Here is a 7,545-nt window from a genome sequence, read left to right as displayed (position 1 = left end):
TTATTTGCTCATACTGCACCCATATTCATCAAAACCATTGCTTTGAGTAGAAGAAAAATGATTTTGCACACCACTCCCTTTTTCCAAAGCACAGTAACACTTTGTTTAAATATGTTTGCTTAATTGTGGTATGCATTCCATATTAGCATTTGGTATTACCTTTTATTAAGAGGTACACTTCTGTAAACATTCTGGAGTTATCAATTGTGGGGTTACATGCACACAAGAAACGTGTTAGTGGATTACCTTCATGCTAACATGTAAACATATAAAAGTGGTGCATTCAGAACACTACCTGTGTCAGGTACATGTTTGATACCAATACACAGATATTGCAGTGGCATACAACCTCGTGCTTACCATTCAGGTGCTTTAATTTAGCTTATTCACTTTGTGCTCACAGGGCCAGCACTAATACAAAGAGAATCAAACCATGCCTCTGAATTGAAAGACCAGTTCCTGATATACTTAAACATTTCATTTTATTTGTTAAACATGTACGGAATCTCCTTGATGGGAGCTAACTGGTTGCGTTTTAAACATTGCACAGCATTACTCATGCACCCCCTCCCCTCCCCTCCCCTCCCCCAGTAATTTGAAGATTTGTATTTTACTAATTTATGATTTTGCTCATACAGTACCACTTTGTAACATGTTCATAAAAACGTGCGTGATTTCACTGCAAACCTGGGGGTTACCTTTTGAGATGTTGCTTACAAATTAAACAGCATTATTGTCAGTTTCAAATGCAGATTATCTCCCTGCTGTCGCCTTTCCTATTTCTATCTTGATAAGCAAATTGATTTGCGATACGTGTCTCTCTATCCGCCTTTCTCTTGCTTAATTAGTGGAACATACACAAAACGATATTAACTCTTAAAAGTCGCCCAGGTGTGCCCGAATAGAACCCAGCTTTACAATATCAAATAATTAAAACGATTAAAACAAACCTAACCGTTTAAGACGATGTGACGGCCGTCGGCACCTCTTTGCATTGCATTACTGCAGTTAGGCTTTTAAACAATGCATATACGTAAAATTCGTTTTACAGTGGGTATTTAACATGCATAATTAAAGCATATTTATTCGTTGTTTTCTTTTTAGACAAAGAATAAACGGAATGTGTGTGTAAACAAGATATGCGTGGTTATGGTTCTTTTTTTTTACATCTCCCTCTCTCCTTTGCTCAGCCTCTGTCTCTGCACAGCACTTCATAATGAAAGTGAAAACGTTGCTGCCGAAGGTTATTTTCAGGCAACTGCCTCTTTAAGAAGAAGATCTGTTGCGCATGCAGGCTGTCGGGCTAGTGTTTTTCCACTCATGCTGCTGTCTAATGGTCACCCATTTTAAGAGACAAAGGTCAGAAAGAAAAGCTTATAAATTACATGTAGTCTTGCAATTCTGTTATTCAACACTGAGACATCGCCCAAGAGACAAGGGACTGCACACTTGCAAGGAATAAAAAGGAAATAACAATACAGGTAACAACTGCACATTACCTTTGTGTAACAGATGAAGGGGAGAACACCGCATTGTTTTATTTCCACATGTGTTTGGCTGGAAATTATTATTATTAGGTTCCAGGATTCAGTGTTCCGTGTTTTCTGATCATCGTTATTTTGCGCCACATAGTGCAGTTATGTGGCTGATTTCCTCCTGTGGTTCTGAGGATGCTGTATTGTTTTAGATTTGAATAAAGGATCTTATTAGCTTATAGTAGAAAAAAATAAGTACACTACTTGTTATTTTTTTTATTTGTTGTAGCTAGTAAGGCGTGTAATCTACTGCACAACGGATATTTCTTACTTTAATATTTTTACGACGCGTTTTGTTTTGTCTCAGATTGACATAAGGTAACTATATAACCTATTTATATTGTGTAGACTACTAAACATTTTTTTTTATGTTCGCAAGATAGCTTCAAAGGCGGTCTTTGGTAGATGGGTGGGAGTCTTTCATTGAAACAATGTTTTTGTTCACAAAGCTATTAAAACCTTTTATTCGTTTATTTTTTACAGCGGTATGCACGAGACCCCTTGATTTATAAGTGGCAGTGTGTAAATTTAACATGTCTATTATTTTTTTTCGGGTTTAGACAGCAGCTGTGTGTTGTGAATTATAATTGTCTTGCTTCTCCACAGTGTATTTTTTCCCCTACAGTATGTATTATTTAAATACAGTTTTCGTATGGCTTTTAATACTATTTTTCATTTTATTTTGGAGATTTTAGACGGTAATATAAAACTGGCTGCTTTGTTTAAGAAGCGTTGTTTCTACCAACGCCCGTTATTGTTCTGCTTTTTCTGAAGGTAACCGGGGGTATATAGCATATGAATGATGGTCAGAAGTGTGATGATACATATCATTCTCAGTGTTATGTTGTCTAGTGCGTGGGCTATTGGTTTTATTTTTATTCCTCTACTGTGTTTTTAGGCGTATTTGTATTTTTTTGAATCTGTTCCCTTGTCTGGAGCAGAACTTTGCCGAACAGCTACACTGTCTTAGCGGTGCGCGATAAGTTGTTTCGGATGTTAACAGTCAGTATGTAACCTTAGGTTTTGTTAAGACTTCAAGTAGCATCACTGCTGACAAGGATCAGGTGTCATCAACAGCACAAAAAAGATTAGTGTCAATTGTTGTTCACCGAGCATGTTTAAATAAAAATTTAAAAATAATAAATAAATAAAAAACACAATTGAAATGCAAGTTTAGTCTAATGTAGTCATTCTTGTGCGGGTGATTTATTGCTTTTATTTGAACGACAACAAAATGTTGATTTTTCTGAAGAGTGTTTAGCGTGTATTAGCAGTGCCTCGGCATGAACAATGTGATGGCCCTCGTTTTAATATTTGTGTTTATATGAAATTAGATAGAACGTTACTGCTGGACCTTCTTTCTGATTAATTTACACTATTCACGTAGGCTGTAGTGATGCCAGCGTCCTTGGAGGGAAAGAGAGCACAATAAACAACTGATATAGAGATCCAAGAGTTAAAAATACATGCCCTACACGATTTGATTGGGAAGGAGGAGGGGTTTGTACTCGAGTGCCTGTTAATCCACTGTCATTGCATTGCATTGATCGACCAGACTGTTGGACTGAGTACTGCACGGATACCCCCGTCCCCCCTGTCCCGTCACGTCCCGTACCGTACTTGTTTGTTTGCATATATTTTGGCCATGTGCAGGACAGCATGTTATACTTGCCTGCTTTCTTGTTAGATATGCATGGCATCTCCCTGCACCCAGAACATAGGCTATTTATACAAGTAATTGAGCAACCGTAATAATTTAAATAATACTTCCAGTACAGAAAGCTGAAATGAAGGCGCTTGTGTGTTGTGTCAGATAAATTAAGACTTTGCAGGGAGGCGCTGTGCTGGTTCCTATTACCATTAGTGTGTGAGATTGAGCTTGATCATGAGTTCGTGCTTGGTGGTCGAGGTGTCAAACTATATACTTCTTTTTTTTTTTCTTCATACTACACCGATCACAAATCTTAGTATACCAATTTAAGTGGTGAAGTAGGTTATGTGAAACCAGCCTTTTTATGTAGTAAGGTACATTTGTTTAATTTGTAAATGGTGCATTTTATTGATTTCTGTGCTCAGTGATTGGAGTTAATCTATATATTGTATAATTAATTTAGAAAAAAACAAAAGACCAGCATTTGCAGTTGCATTGGGCTATCCTGAGGGATTTATGTTCCATTGCAATTTGTATTACTCCCCCTGCTGGTGTATTTAAATAAATAAATAAATAAAAAATGTGCTCATTACCGGACTGTTTGTCAGCTTGTTGTTTCTTTCCTGGGCCCACTGAAGTTGAGACCCCCAGAGTTGAAGGTTAAACAAATAAACAATACAAAGATCCTGTCTGCCTCTAAATGTGATTTAAACCGTTTTACCTTCTGAGACTTGCTTCTGCATTTCCACACACACAAAAAAGTGAGGCTGCTTTTTATGTTTCTTATAGTTTTACCTTTTTATAATTTAATGTTTTGACGTTCAGAAATGTGATTATATATATATATATATATATATATATATATATATATATATATATAAAAACTATAACTGTAGGGGAACCTAGGATAAGTACATGTAGACTTCCTCTTAAATGTTGATCCACTTCTCCATCACTTCTCTTTTTTATATATATTATATATGCTCAGAGAGCGTCTGTCTTTCTACTGAAACGTATTTAACATGTAAAGAAGCATAAGCAACTATAATAAGAAAAAATAGATTCTTAAAATTAATTGTAATAAGCAGACTGATTTAGACAAACTAAGCCACAGGAACTGTTAGCTATTCTAAACCTTAATGTTTAGTGTGCCGTAATAATAAAAAAAAAAAAAATACAGGCTGTGATGTCATGTAATTACTCAAGAGGTGCTATGGCAGTCAAAAAAAGTTTAGATCTTTAAGTTCTGAAATGGGGAAATGGGGAAATGGGGAAATGGGGAAATGGGGGGGGGGGGGGGGGGGGGAGTAGGTTTGGCAAAATTGCCATTCTTCTAGTCTCAAAAGAGTCCTTGTGTCACCAAGATGACGCTGTGCTGTCCAACCCCCTGTATATTAGAGGGTTAAAGCATGCAGCCGAGTACAGCTTGTCAAGTTGCATCTGAATCCTAGGGATACTGACTGTTTTTTCTTTGGGACCTTTTACCGGCCACAGTAGCAGCTTGCTTCCCTATTGCTAATAGGGCAAGCATTTAGCTGCTGGAAGAAAGGAAAAGCTGGAGCCAGCTGACATAGCAGAGCTATGCTCTGCACCTTCTGCCGAGACTGGAGCAGGCATTGACAGGTAATATTTGCAAAGGAGCTGTTTGCAATGAACATGTGTTACAAAACCAAGCGCAGGCATTGAAAGGTAAATGAAAGTGAGGGTTCTTGGCATTTCTTAAGGTTTGCACTTGTCAACTTATACAGCATATGGGCTTGTTTTTAATGTTTATTATGAGTAAATATCAGTTTATACAGAAGTGGTTCAAGCAAGCTTTTTTGACAACTAGACAATTGAAGGATGTGTGGCATGTGGCCTGACTGGTCTATATTCCTAAGTTAGATAGAGGTTACATAGTCTTGCATGGCAACAAGACTAAACAAGGTGTGGATACAATTGATTTGTCAAGTCAGAAAGCCACTTCTAAACCAATACCCTTATTTGTCAGATATGGGTTTGGTTTTTGAAATACAAACACGAATGAAGTAGTAAATGGTTACCCCTAAGGTACAACTGATCTAGCTTAGCTCGGTGCACAATAAATCGTGATGCAGTACCTACTTTTTCAAAGGATATCCTTTCTGGAAAAGTGTGTTAATGACAGAGAATCTAGCCCATAGTGTACTATAGATGGGTGCATAGAAGCATGTTGTCCCAGTTAAAAACCTAAGTTTTTAAAAGATGCTTACTACCAAAGCATGTTTTTGGCTATTAAGTTAAGTTAAGTTCCTGCTACATCTTTTGGTATTATGCATGCACAAAGCCGAAGTACGATTTTAAAAGTGTTTTATGTCAATACAATAGTGCTTTTGCACGACTCAGTCATGTTTTTAGCCACCCCTTCCCCCTTAAATTTGATCTAGAGGGTGAAGAAAACTTAATCAATTGTCGTCTTCTGTTTTATTTCATTTTTTTGGTCTGACAAATTTAGAGCCAATATGGTTCTCGTAAAATATGTACATACACCAATTAAATATTTTTAATTTGACTTTTTTTTTTTTTTTAATTGAAAAACTTGAAGACCAGGTGTATAATGTTGCAATCCTGTGTTTAGTTTCATTGATTCTGGTTTCAATTTTGTTTCCTGATTGTGAGACTTGCCAAACAGGAGATCCTTTGTACATCACGTATGATGGTTGAACAACTGTACTACAATTTCATTCTTGGAGCAGCTTTAATGAATATGATATAAGTGAAATCTGTTTTAATCTGCCTGTCTCATGGATGGCTGTATGTTGTCTTGAAAGATTGTACGACCTGCTTAATCCCTAAACAGAACAGAACAGAACGACACTGTTAATTGATGTGCTAGGCTAACGATACATATTGTAAAGGATAGTAAATATAATAGTGTATTAGTCTGGTTTCTTAATCTTTGTCTCAGTGACTAGCTTTTGTCGTTGCATTTTGCAGATCATCCTCCACATGCTGTATAATTACATCTGAAATATGCGAGATGAAGTCAGAAAGACTGCATGTTTCTGCATATAACTTAAAATAGCTTGATAGTTTTTGCCAGCTGATCCCTGTAATCGACCTCCATATTAAAAAGAAATATTGAAAGCAAGGGGCATAGTTCTGTTTCAACTCTGACCTGTCATACAAATATTCTGTTTTGTTATTTTTTTGTCACGCCAAGTGTCTGCCACAAATGCAAAACACAGCTTCCAGCTTCCTTAACCATTTTTAAATGTGTTTTTTGTGCACTTGAGTTCGGAGTACGCGCTCCGGTTTTGAAGTTTACAAATGAAATGAATTGTAACCAAATTGGATACAGTCAGCCAGCTACAGTATCGTTTTTGTAAATATAATTAAACCATTATCTATCCATAAACAACCAAGAAATCAATGAGATTGATTTCCTTTATTTAAGCAAGCTAATCGCATCTAGGTTTTGGAAAAATCACCTGGTATTAAATATAGATGTGTGTATATCAATCGTGATGCTTTCATTAAATGATATAGTGTGTGGATTTGCACTATGTAGTCCACCAAATAGTTAATGAATGCTTTACTAAATGCAGTTTATGGTTGGCCTGAATACAAGGTGCCCCAGTGTAATTTTTTGATTTTTCCTTTTACGGTCAGTTATTAAACAAAGTAACGTATCAGGATTATTGCATGTCTAGTGATGCATATCATGTCACGATGTTGCTGAAGGGCAGGTTAAAACTCTGCATTAAGCAACAGGTTTTGTAAATTAAGTTACCTACCACAGAGACATGTTCTAGGTCATTGCTTGATCAGGTAGTTCTTGGTAAAACCATTCTTTTAGCTCAAACCTAATAGTATGGTTCATGGTCAGATCACCCATGGAGTTAATATTGAAGAATGTATTTGTTAATCCTACTTGAATCTACTGTTGGTGCTCTCTTTTGCAGGATTTGATTTATTTTGTTTGCCTGCAAACACGGCTAACTTTAATTTTTTTTAACAATGTTTGGTAAATCTCCTTAATGTCGAATCCAGTTTTAATGTGAATATAAAAGCATACAATATAAAGCAGATTTAGAGTCATTAAATCCATATATAGCTTGGGGCTCTTGGACCCATTTCAGTCTTAAAATGACTCTTATAATGCGGAATAATGGAAAGCCGCATTTTTAGCAGGTCCTGGCATTTCACACAGCTTAATATTATCCACCCCAATTTCTGGAGTCTGTTATATAATGAATTGTGCAGGGTGTTATTAGGGTTAAGCAGGATTTCTTATTGGTTAGCAAGGGATTACCACTGGAAACCATTCGGTAAATAATGAATTTGAATACAAGAACACAGTGGTATCGGATTTATATACAGTGTTTGCCTGCATGCAAA

The 7,545-nt window shown here is 36.4% G+C and overlaps 1 protein-coding gene across 3 annotated transcripts in view; it reads left to right on the top strand.

Annotated features, from left to right (window-relative positions):
• The first annotated feature begins 1,256 nt into the window (after nt 1-1,256).
• LOC117412330 (sodium- and chloride-dependent taurine transporter-like) overlaps nt 1,257-7,545 on the top strand; it is a 29,437-nt gene continuing 23,148 nt past the window's right edge. The window contains exon 1 of one of the 3 annotated variants that reach the window (XM_058988778.1): nt 1,257-1,481. The gene's annotated coding sequence lies outside the window, so the exon portion shown is untranslated. Of the gene's footprint in view, nt 1,482-4,650; nt 4,810-7,545 lie in introns of those variants that run through there. The other 2 variants (XM_058988776.1, XM_058988777.1) reach the window with 2 other exon arrangements.

Source organism: Acipenser ruthenus, chromosome 16, assembly GCF_902713425.1.
Source record: "Acipenser ruthenus chromosome 16, fAciRut3.2 maternal haplotype, whole genome shotgun sequence".
Classification (NCBI taxonomy): Eukaryota; Metazoa; Chordata; class Actinopteri; order Acipenseriformes; family Acipenseridae; genus Acipenser; species Acipenser ruthenus.
Note: the sequence above shows the minus strand (reverse complement) of the source record. Positions and strands in the feature narration are given on the sequence as shown.